Here is a 21,174-nt window from a genome sequence, read left to right as displayed (position 1 = left end):
AGGCTGGGGTATGGAGAGGAAATGTGGTGGGAAAAAGGATTAGGGTTAGGGCCAATGTGTTTGTACAGGATTATTCTCCAGATCATTGATAGACTTGTTTCAGTTCGCCTCTGCTGCTGTAAATAGAAGAAATGTCGTTGGACCAGTTTCGTTTGCATTTGCTGAATCTGCAATATGTTTTCAGCTATGCGCCCCTCCCACAGCCACCTGCATAATATAATACATTTCATCTCCTCTGGATAACACAAGCATTCTACTGTCTACGAAGGCTTTTGGAATGTAATCGCTGTTTTAATGTAATTTTCTCACAGTGAGAAGCATCAGTGTGGTAGCAACAAGATTACCCATGATGTCAAATGGGACACATACAATGTCCAGACCACTATGATGAATTCCCCTGCTCTACCCCTCAATCTTTTGTCCCCAACTACCGAAGAACAGTTAATTCATCGAAATCCCTTCATTCGAAAGCGTAATATGATGGCTTAATGGTAATGAATTGGCAAGAAGATAGAAACTAGGTTATCGTGTCCATTTGTTTTAGGTGCTATAACTTAAAATCAGAAAATGTTGGGTACGCTCAGCAGGTCAGGTAGTATTTGTGGAAAAAGAAACAGAATTAATGATTCAGATCCGAGTTCCTTATTCGGGGAGAAATCAATTTAGTTTAAGTTGGGAAGAAGGTGGGGGATGGAAGACAGAATAAAGGGAATATCTCTGGTAGTGCGAGACCAAATATGTCATGGTGGCAGAGAGAGGAAGATTATGCTTCTTTGCATCATGTATTGCCAATAGCAGTTTTCTAAAACTCACCAGTCTCCTGTGGACTACATTTTGTCCTTTCTAGCCTTGAATAATGAACGATTCAGCAAAAATGGTTTTGCTTTCTCCCATAGGAAAGCCTGGGCCACAGGTCATGTCCCACAGCCCTGCCGTTAGCAATGTGTAACACAGACCAAGAAGCAGTTTTGGTTTAGTTTTAGTTTTAGTTACAGTGTGGAAACCGGCCCTTCAGCCCACTAAGTCCACACAGACCAGCGATCACCCCTGACACTAGCACTATCCTACACACTAAGGACAATTTACAAACTTTACCAAAGCCAATAAACCTACAATCCTGCACATCTTTGGAGTGTAGGAGGAAACCAGAGCCCGGGGAAAACCCACGCTGTCACGGGAAGAATATACAAAGTCCGTACAGACAGCATCCGTAGTTCGGATTGATCCCGGGTCACTGTAAGACAGTAACTCTACTGCTGCGCCATTGTGCTGCCCTGCCTCTAGTAGTCCTGCCTCTAACTGAAACATTAAGCTCTTGGGTCTCACCCCATCAAAGATATTCCCTTTGTTCTACCCAACCCTCCCCACCTTCTCCGCTACTGAACGCCACCTGGCTTTCCCTTTTCCCCAAACGTATTTTCAGTGGTGACACCACTGGCCGTTCTCTGTAACTGCAGGTTTCTGTCTGGTCACTCTGAAAGTGTTGGGGACGTTAGAGAAGAGGACAATTACATGCCTTTCAGGAAAGGGCATGAACCTCTCTGATGAACAGGCTAAGGCTATTCAGAGATTCATCACCAGGACTACCTGCCTTCTTCAGCTCGCTGAGATGGGTTCAAGTCAGGAGGGTGGGGTGGAATTGGACAGAATTGGAATCACTGTGTGGCCAAGGTTTCCAGCATTTTATTTTAAGTCAGTGAATGTATCATCAAACCCTATCTCCCAGCAACTGCTCTGGATAACAACCCATAACACATCTCCCTCCCCTAACACAAGCTCAGCCAGTCATGTGGTTCATTCATATGGCTTGCATACTGTTGCTGAGGCAGATCATTGAATTGCCTGCTTTGACGTTGTTGCCCCACTGCTTGTGTCTCAACCAAGTTATCCGACTGCACAGTGGAGATCTGCGTTTGACTCTTGCCCAGACTCTTTCCAGGCCAAGTGGGAGAACATTATTTAACAAATCTCCAGTGTGGTCAGCAGTGCAGCATTGTCTGAGTGCGGACACAAAGTGCTGGAGTAACTCAGCGGGTCAAGCAGCATCTCTGGAAAAAAAGGATGGGTGACGTTTCCCTTCTTCAGGTTGTCTGAGTTTTCTAGGTCAGTGCAAACCTTATTGCCTCCAGTTGTTTTCAATCGACCTTTATAAAGTCTACGCTGCAGGGACTGGGCAGGGCAACACTGTGACACACTGCACTTGGTTCTAAACCAGTCTTGCTGAACGAATGAGCTTGTGTGACATTCCTCTGCACAGTATCTCAACAGAGGAGTTAACTTGAACAAACCAGTGTAATTACACCAGCAATGGAGTGGCTTCAGCAGCTGAAACCACAAGTGATAATTTTTCTCCCAGCCTAAGGGGAGAAATAAAAGTAGTATTCAAATTTAGGACTAGTTTTAACAGAGAGAAATTCAATAGTTTCCACTGAACAAAGGCTCGGTGAACAGATTCACGGGTTGATAATTGGCAAAAGAGGAAGGAAGCAATGAGGATGAGCTTTTCAATGCAGTGAGTTCCAATTTTCTGGAAAGTAGAGTGGGTGCATTGAGTATATATGGCAGTTAAACAATCATGCCTCTTGACTCTTCAAATCAGACAAGGCCTTTGAGGATTATAAAACAAGCAGGAAAGAGCTGAAGCAGGCACTTTGAAGGGCCAACAGGGGCATGAAATATCATCGCCGTGTCAGATTAAAGACAATCCAGAGGTCTTTTTATATGTACATTATAAACAAGAGGGTAACGAGGAAGAAGGTACGAAGACACAAGGATAAAGGAGGGAATTTATGGTTGGGATCAGATGATGTAGATGAGGTACAAAGCGAGAACTTTGCATTTGTCTTTACCAAGGAGGAGGACATTGAAGATAATGAGATTGGTGTGGGGTGCAAAGGCAGCTTTTAGAACAGAAGTAGAGATATTCTAGGAAATTATAGTCCCGTGAGCTTCATGTTAGTAGTTGGGAAACTATGGGAGAGAACGATCCAGAATCATACAAGAAATCGAGGTACAACCTCCCGAAGGACATTGGAAATGCAAAGAGACACTACTGGAGGCTGAGAGGTATCTGCAATGGATGGTAGACACAAAATGCTGGAGTAACTCAGCGGATCAGGCAGCATCTCAGGAGAGAAGGAATAGGCTGCCTGACCCGCTGAGTTACTCCAGCATTTTGTGTCTACCTTCGATTTAAACCAGCATCTGCAGTTTTGTTTTTCCTATATACCTGCAATGGCCCCCTGTGAAACTGGTTCTCAGACGTGTAATTACAACCACAGTGTGTCCCATTACTATTCCTGCCCTAAACTTTTACTATTGAGGGAGATCATCAATTACTTGCATCTTTAGGGGGAGAGGTTGCGGCATTTTGGTGTTCTATCATATTTTCCAGATTCATGTACGAGACGGGAGGATGAGACTTCTGTGCAAATGTAACCGGAACATGGCTGTCTGTTCTGTGTCATTTATGGCAAGTTTTAGATTTAGATTTCGTTTTTTTTAGATTTAGAGATACAGCGCGGAAACAGGCCCTTCGGCCCACCGAGTCCGCGCCGCCCAGCGATCCCCGCACATTAACACTATCCTACACACACTAGGGACAATTTTTACATTTACCCAGTCAATTAGCCTACATACCTGTATGTCTTTGGAGTGTGGGAGGAAACTGAAGATCTCGGAGAAAACCCACGCAGGTCACGGGGAGAACGTACAAACTCCGTACAGACGGCGCCTATAGTCAGGATCGAACCTGAGTCTCTGGCGCTGCATTCGCTGTAAGGCAGCAACTCTACCGCTGCGCCACCGTGCCGACTAAAATCCTAAAATTTGTTTAAAATCCTAAAATGTGTTTCCTAAAATCTTGATTGCAGTAACTGAGAATGCTAAATCAGTTCTCCACAAATTATGTTCATACTGCTTTTTTTTCCTTTAATACTGCAAGCAACTACTAACAAAAGCTTCGTTTTATATAACATTTGCTGGTTAAACATCTCAGTTTTAGGCTATTTCTCCTGGACCACTCGAGCTGTAATCCTTCAGAGGAGATACCTAAAAAGGAGGTAGACACATTTTTTAAATATCGGGGACATTATGGTTATGGGGAACTGGCACAGGGGTCATCTTATAGAGATCATGAGAGGAATAGATCGGGTAAATGCAAAGTCTTATTACCTGAGTAGGGAAACCGAGAAACAGAACTCACAGGTTTAAGGTGAGGGGGAAAGATTTAATAGGAACCTGAGGGATAACTTCTTTATACAAAGACTGGTGGGTATATGGAACAAGCTGCCAAAGGAGGTAGTTGAGGCAAGTACTATCATAATGTCACGTGTGTATTACAACACACGATGCCTTAGAAAAGCCAACAGCATTCACAAAGACTCCTCACACCCCTGCAATAGTCTGTTCGAAATTCTTCCATCGGGCAGACGCTACAAGGCCTTCTACGCCCGCACCTCCAGACTCAGGAACAGCTTCATCCCCAGGGCCATAGCTGCCATGAATCGGTCCTGCTGAGCCGGATGGTCACATCGCACAGTGAACCGGCACAGACCTACTTGAACTTTATACTGTTTTAAATCTGTTTCTAATTTTGTTTCACTGGGTTGTATAAATTTATACTGATTAGCTAATTAATTTATTGCATCGTATGGGAGGCGCATTCCCAATCTCGTTGTACCTCTGTGCAATGACAATAAAGATATATTGTATTGTATTGTGTGTGGCCCCAACATTCCCAGAGAGAGATGCAAGCGAGTGACATATTCAGATCCTGCCCTGCACTCGGAATTTTAAATCTATTTTAAAAAATACTGGGTAGAAAAAGTAAAAATGACCACAAGACTGACATAAGAGCCAAATGTCCTCAAAGGATGAAAGTCAGCTGTTTTAATCGATTCACATGTACCTCACTTCAGCCGAGCTTGCCTGTGAATATATATCCACAGGATGCATGAGTGTGGAATCACTCTCTCACTGCTTGGTTGTCCCACTGACTCAATCAGCCTGTAGACTTTAGACTTCAGGGGTACAGCGCGGAAACAGGCCCTTCGGCCCACCGAGTCCGTGCAGGCCAACAATCATCCCATACATTAGCGCTATCCTACACACTAAAGCAGAGCACCCAGAGAAAACTCATGCAGTCACAGGGAGAATGTTCAAACTACGTACAGACACCACCCATAGTCAGGATTGAACCCGAGTCTCTGGCACTGTAAGGCAGCAACGTTACCACTGCACCATCTGCCCAGATGAAAAAGGCCATTAGACTATTCGTTGTGAGCCAGGGCACTGGAAGGAGAAGGTCAAAGGGGTCATCGAGATGATGAGGAGGCACAAGGCTAGTCAGACCACTAGCACATCCAGGGGCAAATTGTCCGCCTAGATTGTAATTCCTAAGAGAGGCACATTGTGGGCAATGCCTCGTGATCACTGAAGCCTTGTGCATGAGGTGCCCAAGGTCTGCAGGACCTCTGCTGGCGGCAGGCCTTGGAAGGAAGGATGGGGAAGGTATGAGTCAGGGCAGTGTGGCAGTGGTACAGAACAATTATACATCAGACCTTGTTCTGCAGATTCTCTCGGGCTGTGCCGTTGTGGCAAGGCCTCAGGTGTTCTAGTCCGGGAGCGAGGGAGCAGTGAGCTCGCTCACTGCAGTCTGTTGGCTGGCTGCCCCTTCATGCTCTGCTCCCAGAAGAAAGTGATGGGCCAGGTGTGGACATTGCCGCTGGACTTGGTTATCCCTCCAAGGTGTTGGCAGGGCTGAGCTGCTGCTCCTCCATGTCTGCCTCACCACACACACACACACACACACACACACACACACACACACACACACACACACACACACACACACACACACACACACACACACACACACACACACACACATCCAAAGCTCTCAGGATACTCTTGGCAGGGCTTACTGAAGAAGAGACGTGAACAATGGATTTAAAGGGAATAGTCTTGTTGTTGATAGGTAGAGTCTGTTTTTCAGAACGTTTCCTTGTGTGCACTGAGCTCCCCAGCCTTGGTGCAATTCCAGTCGTGGGAAATGGAAAGGTTGAATTGGATATTGCACGCTGAGAGAAGTATTTTAATGCAAGCTTTGATTTTGTTTTGCTTCTTTTAATAATGTTATTATGAAGAAAAAAATACACCTTGTAGCAGACTTGGGCTAAAAAGGCAGAAGATGGGTCCCAGCCCGAAATGTCGCTTGTCCATTTCCTCTGCAGATGCTGCCTGATCTGTTGAATTTCTCCAGCACTTTGTATTTTGCTCAAGATTCCAGCATCTGCAGTTCATTATGTCTCTATAAATGATTCTTATGTTGCTGTGCGGGGTGCACGTAGGAAGATAGGTAACACATGCCAGTGATTTAAACTCAGCGCCTCCTTCACTCATGGCCAGCCTTCATGCATAATGTTAAACCCTCCACAGTATAGGTTCTGAAGGGACAGATGCTCCAGTCTGTGGCATTCTCTGCTGTGGGTGCTCACATGACCCACGGTGAGAGTATTTCTCTTGTCGTGTGGACTTGGCCTTTTGGCATCGGCATGTGGAGGACTGGCCCCAGAGGCAAGGACACTCTCAGGTCTGCTCCCCCCTCGGCCATTGATGACATTGAGAATTGCTAGATCAGTACCTGGCAGGCACATGAATAAAAGAAAATAGGAGCAGGGATAGGCCACTCGACCCCTCAAGCCATTCATTATGATCATGGCCAATCTGTCCCAGGCATCATCTCCTCCTAGAGTCATGGAGTCACTGAGTCATATAGCATGGAACAGGCCTTTCAGCCCAACTTGCCAATGCCGACCAACATGCCCTATCTACACTAGTGCCACGTGCCCGCTCTTTGACCCATAACCTTCCAGACTTATCCTATCCATGTACCTGTCCAAATGTCTCTTAAACGTTATGATAGTACTTGCCTCAACTACCTCCTTTGGCAGCTTGTTCCATATACCCACCAGTCTTTGTATAAAGAAGTTATCCCTCAGGTTCCTATTAAATCTTTCTCCCTCACCTTAAACCTGTGAGTTCTGATTCTCGATTCCCCAACTCAGGTAATAAGACTCTGTGCATTTACGCGATCTATTCCTCTCATGATCTTGTACACCTCTATAAGATCACCCCTCATCTTCCTGCGCTCCAAGGAATAAAGTCCTCACCTTCTCAACCTCTCCCTGTAGCTCAGGCCCTCGAGTCATGGCCACATCCTCATAAATCGCTGCAACCTCTCCAGCTTGACAATACCTTTCCTAAAACATGGTGACCAAAACTCTGTGCCAGTTCCCCATAACCATAATGTCCCCGATATTTAAAAAATGTGTCTACCTCCTTTTTAAGAACCTCCCCTGAAGGATTACAGCTTGAGTGGTCCAGGAGAAATAGCCTAAAACTGAGATGTTTAATCAGCAAACGTTATATAAAATGAAGCTTTTGTTAGTAGTTGCTTGCAGTATTAAAGGTAAAAAAACAGTATGAACATAATTTGTGGAGAACTGATTTAGCAATCTCAGTTACTGCAATTTGTGTCAAATTTTGTTTCCTAAAATCTTGATTGCAGTATTTGAGGGGAGGGGGGTGGGGGGGAGAGAGAGAGAGGGAGGGAGAGGGAGGGAGAGGAAGAGGGAGGGAAAGCGGGAGAGAAGGGGAGAGAGAGAGAGAGAGAGAGAGAGAGAGAGAGAGAGAGAGAGCGAGAGAGAGAGAGAGAGAGAGAGAGAGAGAGAGAGAGAGAGAGAGAGAGAGAGAGAGAGAGAGAGAGAGAGAGAGAGAGAGAGAGAGAGAGAGAGAGAGAACGAGAGAGAGAGAACGAGCTAGACAAGAGGAGACGGAGACAGAGACAGTGAGAGACACAGACAGACAGACAGACAGACAGACAGACAGACAGACAGACAGAAAGACAGACAGACAGACAGACAGACAGACAGACAGACAGACAGACAGACAGACAGACAGACAGACAGACAGACAGACAGACAGACAGACAGCAGGAGAGAGATAGAGCGAACTAGACAGAAGGAGACAGACAGTGAGGACATAGACAGACAGACAGACAGACAGACAGACAGACAGACAGACAGACAGACAGACAGACAGACAGACAGACAGACAGACAGACAGACAGACAGACAGACAGACAGACAGAAAATGAAGAAGAGCATAAGAGGTAGAGATCGGGAATGTCTGCTTTACAACTTGAAAATTCTGACTTTGGCAAAGTTATGATTTTTTAATGTAACATATTTGAAAACTGTAGGAAAGACAGCTGGGACACAGTGTTGTAGAAGACGCTTGCAGGAGTGTTTATACAGCAAAGCATCTGACAGTCCGAGTGATGCTGAATCCCTGTCAATCTTTCATCTCACAGACTACCATTGTAAACAAACTATTATGAAACGCCTTCACCCAATGACAACTCTTGGCACACTTTCATCCTGCATGCACCTGTACGTGGAAGCTCTAAGTGTATTTGTCCCTGCAATAACAGACCAATTGATAGCCAGTTACAAATCCTGTGCATCTAACAAATAACCACTATCAGTTCAAACCCAATCATAGCAGTATGGAACTTAACATCTATTTAACAACACAAGACATAAAAGCTTGTAAAACGTATCACACTGAATCTGTAAAAATCCAACCAGCTCACTACTGCCTTTTATGGAGGGAGGCAGTTATTTTACCTAGCCTGCATTACAACCCATCAACCTAGTGTTGTATAATAACACTTGCGTAACCGAATTCTAGCAAGCTTTGTCCCAATTGTTTCTGGTAGTCTTCCTTGTATGATGGGGCTATTTATAGTACCTTAAATTTAAGGTGTGCTCTCCAAGAGGAAAAGGTTCTCTGCATTTACCCTGTTGGCACACATCATAACAGCACAACTGGATCACCCCTTTTGAACGACAAGGGATTCAAGTTGATCTGATGCTACCTGCCCAATCTGTGCCTCACCAAGGACAAACTATCCTCCCTGAGGCAGAAATGAATACCGAAGTGTGGTCTCAACTAGGGGTCTCCAAACTATGGCCCGCGGGCCACATCTGGCCCACCAAGAGACCTTTTTACACGTTCCGTGCTGCAGCTCGGCTACACCCGTCTTCACCCATCAGCGCGCCTCCGGCTCCCTCACGGCGTTCGAGCGTCTCGTCACCTCTCCCCGTTCCTGTGCTCCTCGCTCCTCCAGGCTCGGCGCCCCTGCTCCGCACCTCGCTTCCTGCGGCTCTTCGACCCCTCGTCACTCCTGCTGGCTCTCCAGCCCTTCTCCCCACTCGCCATCTCTGTCAGCCGCGCTCCGTTTACACTTGGCCGGCCCTCAACATTTCGAGGCTGGGGCCGTCGAGCAGAGCCATGGCCTGGTGCTCCGCCTCGGCTCCCAGCACCTAGCTCTCGCTGCTGCTCGGCCTCCGCTGCCCATTGGCCTCTCCCCGGCTCCTCTTCCTCCTCTTCGGGCTCGACACTCCGCTCCTTCTCCTCTTCCACCGCCTCCTCCTCCAAGGCCATCGAGTACAGCTTGGGCCCTTTGCCCACAGGCCCCGGTGGGAAGCCGACCTCCAGCGCTCGCTGCTTCTGCCCCTGAGACCCTCCAGGCCCCTCGGCTCGGGTTCTTCCCGCTGCTCCTCTCCCAGCTCGCTCAACCCCATCCTTTCCTCCTCATCCTCATCCTCCTCCTCCTCCTCCTCTTCTACCCCCGATTGGCCGGTCGGCAGCCCCCTGCTTCTCGGCCTTGCTCTCCTGCCTCCCTTCCCTGCCGCGTTTCCCCTTCTCCCGCCGGCTGGCCAGATGTCTTCCCAGCTGCTTCTTGTGTCCGTGGGCTTTGCAGCCCTTCTCCCGGCTCCTCTTCCTCCGCCGGCGATCCTCCAGCTTCTTCCCCATTTTTTACAGCACAAAAAATGACCATTTTTGGCGTTTTTTCAAGGTGTTGCATGTGTTACCAGTGTATGCCTGAACCTGCCATGTACTCCAGATGGCTTGAATTTCTTCCATTTGGTTTACTTAAGTTCTTTTTTGAGTTCATTAAATTTATAAAACTGACATTTCTTTTTTTTTTTCCTGCGGCCCGCAAAAATGTGCCAAATATAAAATGTGGCCCTCATGCTGAAAAGTTTGGAGGCTCCTGGTCGAAACAATCATTTGTGGCATACCGAGGCTTTCAGTGGAGGTCTGTTCACCACAAGGCATAGAAGCCAATGGATCGAGTGCTGGTAAATGGAATTGTAATAGATGGGTATGATGGTTAACATGGACATGGTGGGCAGAAGGGCGTGTCTCTGAACTGTTTAACTTTATGACTCTATAACATTCATTATCCCTGTATTCCTGATCTCGAGATGAAGCCTATTTAATTAGACATTTATCTATTGTTTATACCTGTCCATTAGATTTTAATGACCACATCTCTTTGCTCATCAAAGCTTCTGTGGAAGAGTGAAATACTCGGACCTCTCTTTCTTAGTTACAAGGTGTTACATTTTCTGACCCAGGATTTATCTGTCACAGGACTGCCCAATATGTCCATGCCCCCCTACAACCTTCCCACCAGCCCTACTGGCTCTGCCATGCAGCCCAGCATCACCATGGAATGCAGTTTGTCAGTCTTTATTTCTTCACTCAAGTAGTTCATGAAAATGGTGGAAACCTGAGTCATCAAAGGGTCTCAATACTTCCTGCATTCTAGCCCTTTGAGAATCATCACTAGGATACTTGGGTCTCGGTGCTCTTTAATCTCTCAACATTTAAATAACACGCTTCTTTGATTTTCTCAGATCAAAATGGGGAATTTCATATTTTTCACATTACACTGCTTTTGCCAGATCCTTGCCCACATATTTAACCTACCTCTAGCCTTTTTTGCAGCCTCCTTATGTCCTCTTCATAATTTACTTTCCTATCTAACTTTGTATCATCGTCAAGTTTTACCAATGAATCTTTAGTTTTATCAATGAACCTCCCTCGCCGTTTTCTTCACTGTGAAGCGTTGAGGCCCTGACACCATTCTCTGTGGCACATCTTGTCATCTTGTCAACCTGAAAAGAACCCTTGATAAATGCTCTCTGCTTCCTGTGAGCCAGACAATCTTCTCTGCATGTCTAACCTTCTGGACTGCAAACTTTTAATTTCCACATTAATGCAGCACCTTATTAGATGCTTTCTGAAAATGTAGGAAGGGTACATTCATCAGTTACTCTTCGAACACTGTAAACGTTACTTCTTTAAATAATTACAGCAAACTGGTCAAAACCAATTTCCTTTGTGCAATATCATGCTGATTTTGTCTGATTAGCCCACATTTTTGGAGTGCCCTGTTATAACATCTTTATTAATAGTTCCTAACATTTGCTAACTGGCCTGTAGTTTCCTGCTTTCTGCCTTGGTCTCTCTTTGAGTAAAGGAGTTGCATTTGTGGCCTTTTCCAAGCTAATGGAACATTTCCTGAATTTTAAAACAATTCATCAACTCCCCCACTAGCGGTTTGTTTTCAGATCCTGGGATGAAAACCATTAGGATCCAAGGACTTGTCAGCCCACAGCTCGAGTAGTTTGTTCACACCACTTTGCTGGTGATTGTAATGTTCCTGAGTTTCCCCCCTCTCTTCCTATTCCCAATTTGCAGCCACTTCTGGCATATGTCACTTGCATCCCCTATAGCACAAACTACCTGTATCGTTCATCAGCCTCCTCCTCGTTTGCAATTATTAATTCCCCAACACTCACTTTGTTAACTCTGTTCATTTTAAATATCCATCGAAACTCATACCTTTATTTGTTTATATTTCTAGTTAGCTTTATCTTGTATTCTGATTTTCTTTCTTCATCAATTTTTCTAGTCATTCTTTGCTAATATTTATGTCCCATCAAAACAATTTGACACTTTTTGTGCTTTCGCCTCCTTTTTAAAAGTTTATGTTATGTTGGATTTTGTCCAGTCTGTGCATTTGGGAAAATGCCCTTAAATGTTTGCTTTTGCATCTCACCTCTCTAACGCTTTCATGCCCTCGTTTAAATTGATAGTAAATAGCTTGGTGCCTATTTTTCTCTCTCTCAGACTAAATGACATATCCAATCTTATTATGGCCACCTTCATAATGATGTTATTAGCAGGCTGGGTGTAGAGAGAATGTTTCCTCTTTTGGGACAATCTCGAATTAGGGGCCACTGCTTAAAATTAGGGGTCAACCATTTAAGACAGAGATGAAGGGATTCTTTTTCTCTCAGAGGGTTACGGGTCTTTAAAACTCTCTTCCTCAAAATATAATGGAAGCAGAGTAGATGGATATTTTAAGACAGAAGTAGATTGATTCTTGATAAGTAAAGGTTACCAAGGGAGGAGGAGAATGTGGAGGTGCAGTTACAATCAGATCAGCGGTGATCTTCTTGCATGACAGAATGAGCTGGAGGGACTGAATGGCCTACCCTATTTTATAAGGTGAAATGGCTTCCGCTTTCTGACTGTGCACAAGTGAATCTATGCACAGCTGAGGCGCCAGTCATACATTACATCGGGATTTAAGCCACACCAGTAATCTCTCTGTGCTCCATGAACCCATGGCATCAATAGTTTGCTTTGCACAAACACATTCTGAAGTCCCTGTCAAATTTCACATTTGATTTCATTCCACAATTCAATTGCAACGAGCATAAAAGATATGTGACCAGCAATTGAATTCTTAGGCCAGGTTCTCTCGATCTAAATAATTCCAAACTCCTAGATCACATCAAATTGGTGAACACATGGAAACATAAACATGGCCTACCTCACCCACTATCATCATTACGCCACGCGAGATGATACTGAGCTGGATGATTTGTACAGAAGGTCAATCTGTTCTCCCTGAGGTCACACATGGTCTGACCAAGACACTTTATAACTAAAGTGGTTTCCTCAGCCTTTGTATCCCAGTCTTTAGGCTTTAGAGTTTAGAAATAGTGCAATTTACAATTTTACCGAAGCCAATTAACCTCCAAACCTCCTCGTCTTTGGAGTGTGGGAAACTGGAGCGCCCGGAGAAAACCCACGCAGTCACAGGGAGAACATACAGACTCCATACAGACAGCACCCGTAGTCAGGATCAAACGCGGGTCTCTGGCGCTGCAAGGCAGCAGCTCTACATAGATCAGCTGCTGCTGCCTGGAAGGGTCTGGGGCCAGGACGTGGAGTGTGATGGTGTGGGGTGTCCTGTGCTGCCCACTCAGCCTGCAGGATGGTTGGCAGGTGAGCTTCCTCGCCACCGGTGCTGCCTCCTACTAAACCAGCCAAAAGACTGACGAGAAATGCTCCTGCTGAGCCCCGGCAGTGGAAGAGTTAACGGAGCACATGGCTCCAATCCCTCAGATGGAGCTTGCTGGCACTTAGCCCGGAATTCTCCTGCGATCTCCTTGTGTGGCATCGCGGAGTCCGAGCTGTGGCTGAGTCTGGCTCCTCCTCTCTCCCACTGGCCCAAGTGTGTGAAAGCACAGCAGCTGCCACCTCCAGCCCTCTCAACCTTCCCTACACTGAACAAATGTGTTCTCTCTCTGTCTCTGTGGTGGGCAAAGGCAGGCGGTGGCAGCACAGCCCCAGTCTGTGGAAATGAGGCCAGGTCAGGCAGGGACAGATTGGACCAGGCACACTCCTCCCTCTGTGTAAAACAGTTGCCCCACGCATCACCATTAACCTTGACCCCCCTCACCTTAAAGCTATGCACCTCCGCCAGCATTGACATTTTCACCCTGAGAAAAAGATTCTGACTGTCTACCCTATCTATACATCTCATAATTTTATAGACATCTATCAGGTCTGCCCTCAACCTCCGACATTCCAGAGAAATCTATCCAAGTTTGTCTACCCTCTCTCTAGCTAATAGCCCAGGTGCATTCTGGCAAAGTAAACACAAAGTGCTGGAGTAAGTCAGCGGGTCAGGCAGCATCCCTGGAGAACATGGACAGGTGATGTTTCGGGTTGGGACCCTTCTTCAGTTGAAGTCTGGTAAAGAACCTGGTAAACCTCTTTTGAACCTTCTCCAAAGCCTCCACACCCTTCCTGTAATGAGGCGACCAGAACAGAATGCAATGCTGCAAACGTGGCCGAACCAAAGCCTTATAAAGTTGCATCATGACTTCCTGTCATATGCCGAATGCGCTGAGGAATGAAGGCAAGTATACCGAACCTAGGAGCATTCTTCACCACTCTATCTACTTGCATTGCCACTTCCAGGGAGCTATGGACCTGGATGCCAAGATCCCTCTGTACATAAATGCTGTAAAGGGTCTAGTCATCAATCATATACCTTCTCTTACATTTGGCCTCCCAAAGTGCAACACCTCACACCTGCTTGGATTAAACTATTATCTGCTATTCCTTCCCCCATTTCTGCAGCTGATCTATATCCTGCTGTATACTCTAACGGCCACCTTCATTGTCTCGAACTCCAGCAATCTTAGTATCATCTGTAAACTTACTACCTGACCCGTCTACATTTATATCCAAGTCATTTTTATACATCACAAAATCACAGAGGTCCCAGCATAGATCCCTGTGGAACATCACTGGACACAGACCTGTAGCGAGAATAACGTTCTTCCACCGAAACCTTCTCTTCTATAAGTAAGCCAGTTCTGAAGCCGTACAACCAAGTCACCGTGAATTGGGTGCATCTTAATTTTCTGGATCGGATACCCATGGGGGAATTTATCAAATGCATTACTAAAATCCATGTAGACAACATCTTGAAACAGATTTTCAAAGATGGACACAAAATGCTGGAGTAACTCAGCGGGGCAGGCAGCATCTCTGGAGAGAAGGAATGGGTGACGTTTCAGGTCGAGACCCTTCTTCAGACTGATGAAAGACTTTCCAAAGGTGGGCTGGTTTCCAAATGATGGTTTAATTCTGGTATCCCACCTGTCTCCATTTTCTTTCCTCCCCATCAACAGCTCAAGATATTGGATTTTATCCTGGATTTCTCAACATTGTCAGTTGTTCTGAAGGTTCCTTAAAACTTAACTCCACCTTCATCCCTTCTTCAGACTGAGCTGAGTCAGCCTGACGAAGGGTCTCGACCTGAAACGTCACCCATTCCCTCTCGCTGGAGATGCTGGCTGTCCCGCTGATTTACACCAGCATTTTGTCTCCATCTTCGGTGTAAACCAGCATCTGCAGTTCCTTCCTACACATTCCACCTCAAAGTTTTGGACATCTGCCCTGACCTGGCCTTCTGCATCTCAGCACTGAACTCTATTTGCTGAACAGGTTCTAGGACCACACTGGCATGTCTTGCAGCTTGAGAGATACTACAGCAAACATGAATGATCACTTTCAATAACAAGGAACTGCAGATGCGGGTTTACAAAAGAAAACACAATCTGCTGAAGTAATTCAGCAAGTCGGGCAACATCGCTGGAGAACATGGATAGGTGTCATTTAGGGCCAGGAATCCAATGCTAAGTGTGACTTGTGGAAACAACTGGAATTTTGGCCTTAACTATGTCAGGTTTGGAACATTCCATATAGATTTCTAGCTCTCGACCAAGCTGACCGAATAGCAACAGGAATAGTTAGGTTCAGTAACTTGAATGACCGAGAATGAAGGAGGCTGAGGAAAGTGATGGCCATTGCCCGGTCCATCATGTGTATTGACCTCCCCATCATTAAAGGGATCTATAGGGAGTTCTGCCTCAGAAAGACTGCGGAGATCCATACCACCTTTGCCACACTCTCATCTCACTGTTACCATCGGGAAGAAGGCACAGGAGCTTGAGAACTGTAACCTCCAGGTTCAAGAGCTGCTTCTTCCTATCAACCATCAGGCTTTTGAATCTTAACCACAATCTTACCTCAGCAACCAACCACTATGGACTTTGTATAAGGTTAATCCATGTACTTTGGCTTGCACTATTCTGGTCCAGTTACTTAGTGTAATAGATCAGTGCTTCTTAAACTCATTCACCCTTGAGTCTTTATCACAACATTTCATTCACCCTTGACTAAATTTTCTGATGTTTTTTGATAATTTTCATCTTATTCTCCCTTGTGTATAATTTTATATATATTAAGTCACTCACCCTTCATGCATCCCTCTAGTTTCATTCACCCCTGGGTGAACCATTCACCAGTTTAAGAAGCACTGTAATAGATCATTTATTGTACTATTGATTACTACATATTTATTTGTTGTGTTGTGGCGTTAATGTGCCTGTAAAGCTGCAGCAAGAATTTCATTGTTCCAGTCCCGATGCATGTTAACTCAATTAAAATCTCTTGACTCTCTTGACTTGACTCTTAGTTGAGAATGCCTCAGACTTTTTCAGCTGAGCGCCATGATAGTTAAAGATGGGGATGTTCATTCCTATCATTGGATGTTAATTTAACGCAGTCACTCACAGCCCTAAGTGGCAGGGCTTTGGAGGTTTCATCCTATCCACTGGTGATGAGATTATGCAGCTCGGTCTATCACGTGCTGTCTCCAGCTTGCACGAATGCGCAGTGGTATAGCTACTGCCTTACAGTGTCAGAGACCCGGATTTGATCCTGCCTACGGGTACTGTCTGTATTAAGTTTGTATGTTCTCCCCACGAATGCGTGGGCTTTCTCTGGGTGCTCCGGTTTCTTCCCACACTCCAAAGACGTACGGGTTTGTAGGTTAATTGACTTCAGTAAGAATTGTAAATTGTCCCTAGTGTGTGTAGGATAGTGCTAGTGTACGGGAATCGCTGGTCGACACAGACTTGATAAGTCTGTTTCTGGTCTGTAACTCCAAACTAAACTATCGTGTTACCACTAACGTGTTATCACTAAAGCACGATCACTCCATTACTACCACTACTGTAAATTCAAGATTTAAATCACAAGAGACAGCTGAGGATGTCATTATCATTTTTGCACTATCCATTTCTGGTATTAATAAGATTCAAGATTCAAGATTCAAGATAGCTTTATTTGTCATCCAATATTGGATGAAATTCAGTCACCCACAGTCCAACAACAAAAGCATTAAATAGGCATTAAAATTACACAACCCCAAAAACACACAAAAGAAACATCCATCAAAGAAACATCCATCACAGTGAGTCTCCTCCAGTCCTCTCCTCACTGTGATGGAAGGCCACAATGTCTTTCCCTTCTCCTGCCGTCTTCTCCCGCAGTCAGGTTGTTGTGGTTGCAGGCCGCGCCGGACGGTCCGCAGCGGCCCGAGCCGAAGGCGAGTCTCAGCCGCTCCCGCAGCCTCCGAAGACGGCCGGCTCCGCCGATGATAAGTCCGATCCGGGCGGGCGAACACGCTGCTGCTGTTGCTGCACGTCGGGGCGGTCGTGGCTCCCGACATTGAAGCCCCCGCCCTGCAGAGAAAAATCCCGTGGCATATTATAGGCCGCACCGGACGGTGAAATGTCCGCGCCCCAAGCCCCGCGATCCGGGGCGGGCGAACCCGCTGCCGCTGCCGGAGCTCCCGATGTCGGCATCCATGCGGCCCGAGCCTAAGGCGAGTCGCAGCCGCTCCCGCAGCCTCCGAAGACGGCCGGCTCCGCTGATGGTGAGTCCGATCAGCGGGCTCTGCGAACCGGAGCCCTGGAGGCCGCCAACTCCAGGAGTTGGGCCGATGGTAGGCCGCAGCAGGAACGGAGACACGGCTCAGAAAACAAAGGTCGGGTCTCCGTTCGGAAGAGACACATATTCATAATTTTACAGTTCCCCCCCTCCCCCCCACATACACACATAGTACACAAACACAAAAACACGACATCACAACTACAATTAAGACAAAAAAACAACAAAAACACAGACAAATGGACCGCAGGTAAGCCGCAGCTGCTATGGCAGCGCCGCCATTTTGTATTTTTCTACCAGGACCTAACTAAACATGATTAAAAAAATCATTTGCAAAACTGTCCATTTTGCATGTGGCTGGCTTTATGGCACTTTCTTTAAATTGACGCAGTTGAGCTACTTCTCCAAATATTTAACATTGTCAGTCTTTCGGGTAATTGAACAGATGATTGAATAAACTTCACAAAGATTAAAATCCGAAAAAAAACTTGAAAGAAAGTCGTTCATTGCCAATCCCCTTTTTTCTCAGTTCTGTCCAAGCCTTACCCCTGGAAGAAGTCACAGCCAGAGGAAACATTGGAATATACTGCTGGTAATTGGGAGATAACCCAGCATCAATTGTGAATGAATTAAAAGAGTCGCCTTCTGGAGCAAAAGTGTTGCAGCATTCCTGCCTGAATCAGGGGCCCATTACGGATTCCAATTGGAAATGATTTCTGCAAGTAATTTAAGCTGTGGGAAAATGCTTTTGGAGATGTCCCAGTCCCTTAACACTCAGCTCTGCACTCAATCTGGCCCACACGATAAATCATTCTGAAAGTGCTGCTGTGTCTTTGGTGAGGGGGATGGGCTGATGCTGGAGGTGGGTGGTAGGGTGCACTCCGTGTGCTTTGGAATGAGTGGGGACCTGTCCCAAGCAGCGTCTTGACGAGCACGTGCACGGGCAGATAGGTGGTGGTGATAGCGGACAGCGGACAGCTTTGTTCGAGAGGAGCTGCAGTGAATCTGAAGCTATGGCCTCCTTCTTACATCTGCTGGAGCTCCATGGCAGGCGATGGCCTGTGCAGACTTTAACAATCTTTACTGATTAAGGGTATGTAGGTAATGACAGGAACTGTGCATTCAAGGCACACAGTTAATCACAGAGAACTTCCCGTTTACAGCTCCACTTCCACAGACAATTTGTTCCTCTGAATTAGCAACAACCCCCAGGCACATTAATGCTGCGGTTAATCAGGTTGCTTTTCTCTCCAGCAGCTTGAGGTGGGGGAAGGGGTGACTGGATGGGGGTGTGGGGGAGGGATGTATGATGGGGCTGAGAATATGATCCATCTTTGTTTCCAAACATGCAAAACCTTTATTGTGTCGGGAGCATTTCATGACCCGACCATTTCATGCCTTCTTCCTCTCGCCCAGCACCCTGCAGTCTCTGCAGTCAGTGTTCCCTGCCTGGGATTGGATGCTGGCCGCTGTCCTTACTCAACCTATTCCCCGTCTATGTGAAGGCTAAGCAATGGGTGCTGATACAACTTCCTCTGGCCATCTCCAACCATCTCCAACCATCTCCAACCATCTCCAACCATCTCCAACCATCTCCAACCATTGTTCACGTCCATTCTCCAGTCAAACAAAGGTCAGGAGTAGGGAACTCTGGCTAATTGTTCACCTCTCCATTTCAAGGGAGTGAGGCCAACTAATGGTGTCAAGCTGAAAAGGGTGCAGAGATTTGCGAGGATGTTGCCAGGACTCGAGGGCCTGAGATATTGGGAGAGGTTGAGCAGGTTAGGACTTTATTCCTGTATGTGATCTTGTGGGCTTCCTCTAGGTGTTTCACTTTGCTCCCACATTCCAGAGACATGGAGGACAGTAAATGAATTGACACTATAAATTGCTCTTAATACATTGATGAGCGATTGAATCTGGGGAAAGTTGATGGGAATGTGGGGAGGAAAAAAATGGGATTAGTGTAGGGTTAATATAATTGGATGTTCGATAAATCAGTGGGGATTCAATGTGCCAAAGGGCCTGTTGGCTGATGTTTGACTCTCTATGACTTTAACCTGTGTCTTTGTTTTTTAGGCTGCCTTAAGGAGGTGCTAAAGGTTGGTTAATGAGCACCCAAAAGTCAGCCTGAGGTGAGTGAGAGGTGGGGGTTGTATAAAACACAGCTTGTCTCCATAGAAGGTGCCACTGAGGGTGCTCTAAGCCCAGCGCTTGTGGAGATTTGGTTGCGTTTGGTCATGGGCTCTGCTTGTAAAAGCAGTCAGGGACTTTATTTACATGGGTAAGCTGGGGGGGGTTCTTGTTGGGACAGAAAGAATTGCAAGAGGATCTGATAGAACTATTTAAAAGTGAAGTATAGCAAGAAAGTAGACAAACAGAAACTGTTTGCTAGAGGATAAAAAGCTCGGGGACATGGAATGATAGTAATTAGCAAAAAAACTTTGAGTGATGTGGAAAATTGATTTTGCACAAAGGGTAGATAAAATCTGAAATGGATGCCCCAGGGTGGTAGTGAAGACAGATTCAATGATATTGTGCAAAAGGGAAATGGATAACTGTCTGAAAGGAAAGTATTTGCAAGGCTACGGGGAGAGGGTGGGGACTGATACCAGCTGGATGGGCTTTACGTGGCCAATAGAGACCCGATGGCCAAATGTCCTCCGTCTCCACTGTAACATTTTCTCTGATCTTTACACACATCCAAAGCAGATCTGGAAAGTGGCAACAGCAAAGTGCACACTTTGTTTTTATTCATCTCGTAGATAGTGAAGATGGTTATCAAAAACTGCAGCAGGATCTTGATCCTGATTGGGCAGGTGGGCTGACGAACGGTTGATGGAATTTAATAGAGAAAAGTGCAAGGTGATGCAGTTCAGGAAGTGGAACCTGGGCAAGACCTACAGAGTTAATGGCAGGGCTCTGGGAAGTGTTGTTAAGCAGAGGGATCTAGGAGTGCAGGTACACAGCTCCTTTAGGAGGGTGAACCGGGGTTTTGTCTCCACGCCTTCAAGGTCGGTTGCAGGAGGCTTCCGCAGGACACAAAGATCCATGCACTGCTCCACTACATTGAGTGTGCAGGCTGACCAGACTTTGGGCTATGAATAATGGCGCCAAAAATGGCAGCACCTGCATGTGTATTATATGCAAAAAGAATTTCACTGTGCAGTTGCATATGTGACAAATAAATCAGCATTGAACAAATTGAACCATTGGCAGTGGCGTCATAGGTAGATAATATGGTCAAGAAGGCTTTCGGCACATTGGCCTTCATCAGTCAGAGCATTGAGTATAGAAGCTGGGAGATCATTTTAACTTGTACCAGACATTGGTGAGATGACATATAGAGTATTGTGTTCAGTAATGGGCACCCTATTATAGGAAACTTGTTGTTAAGCTAGAAAAGGTGCAGGGAAAATTTACGAGGACGTTGCCAGGACTTGAGGGCCTCGGCTATTGGGAGAGGTTTAGCAAGCTAGGATTTTATTTCTTGGAACACAGAAGGATGAGGGGTGGTGTTATAGAGGAGCATACGATCACGAGAGGAATAGTTAGGGTAAATGTGCAGTCTTGTGCCCACAGTAGGAGAATCAAGAATCAGAGAACAAAGGTTTAAGCTGAGGGTGGAAAGATTTAATAGGAACCTGA

Source organism: Rhinoraja longicauda, chromosome 22, assembly GCF_053455715.1.
Source record: "Rhinoraja longicauda isolate Sanriku21f chromosome 22, sRhiLon1.1, whole genome shotgun sequence".
In the NCBI taxonomy this organism is placed as follows: Eukaryota; Metazoa; Chordata; class Chondrichthyes; order Rajiformes; family Arhynchobatidae; genus Rhinoraja; species Rhinoraja longicauda.
Note: the sequence above shows the minus strand (reverse complement) of the source record.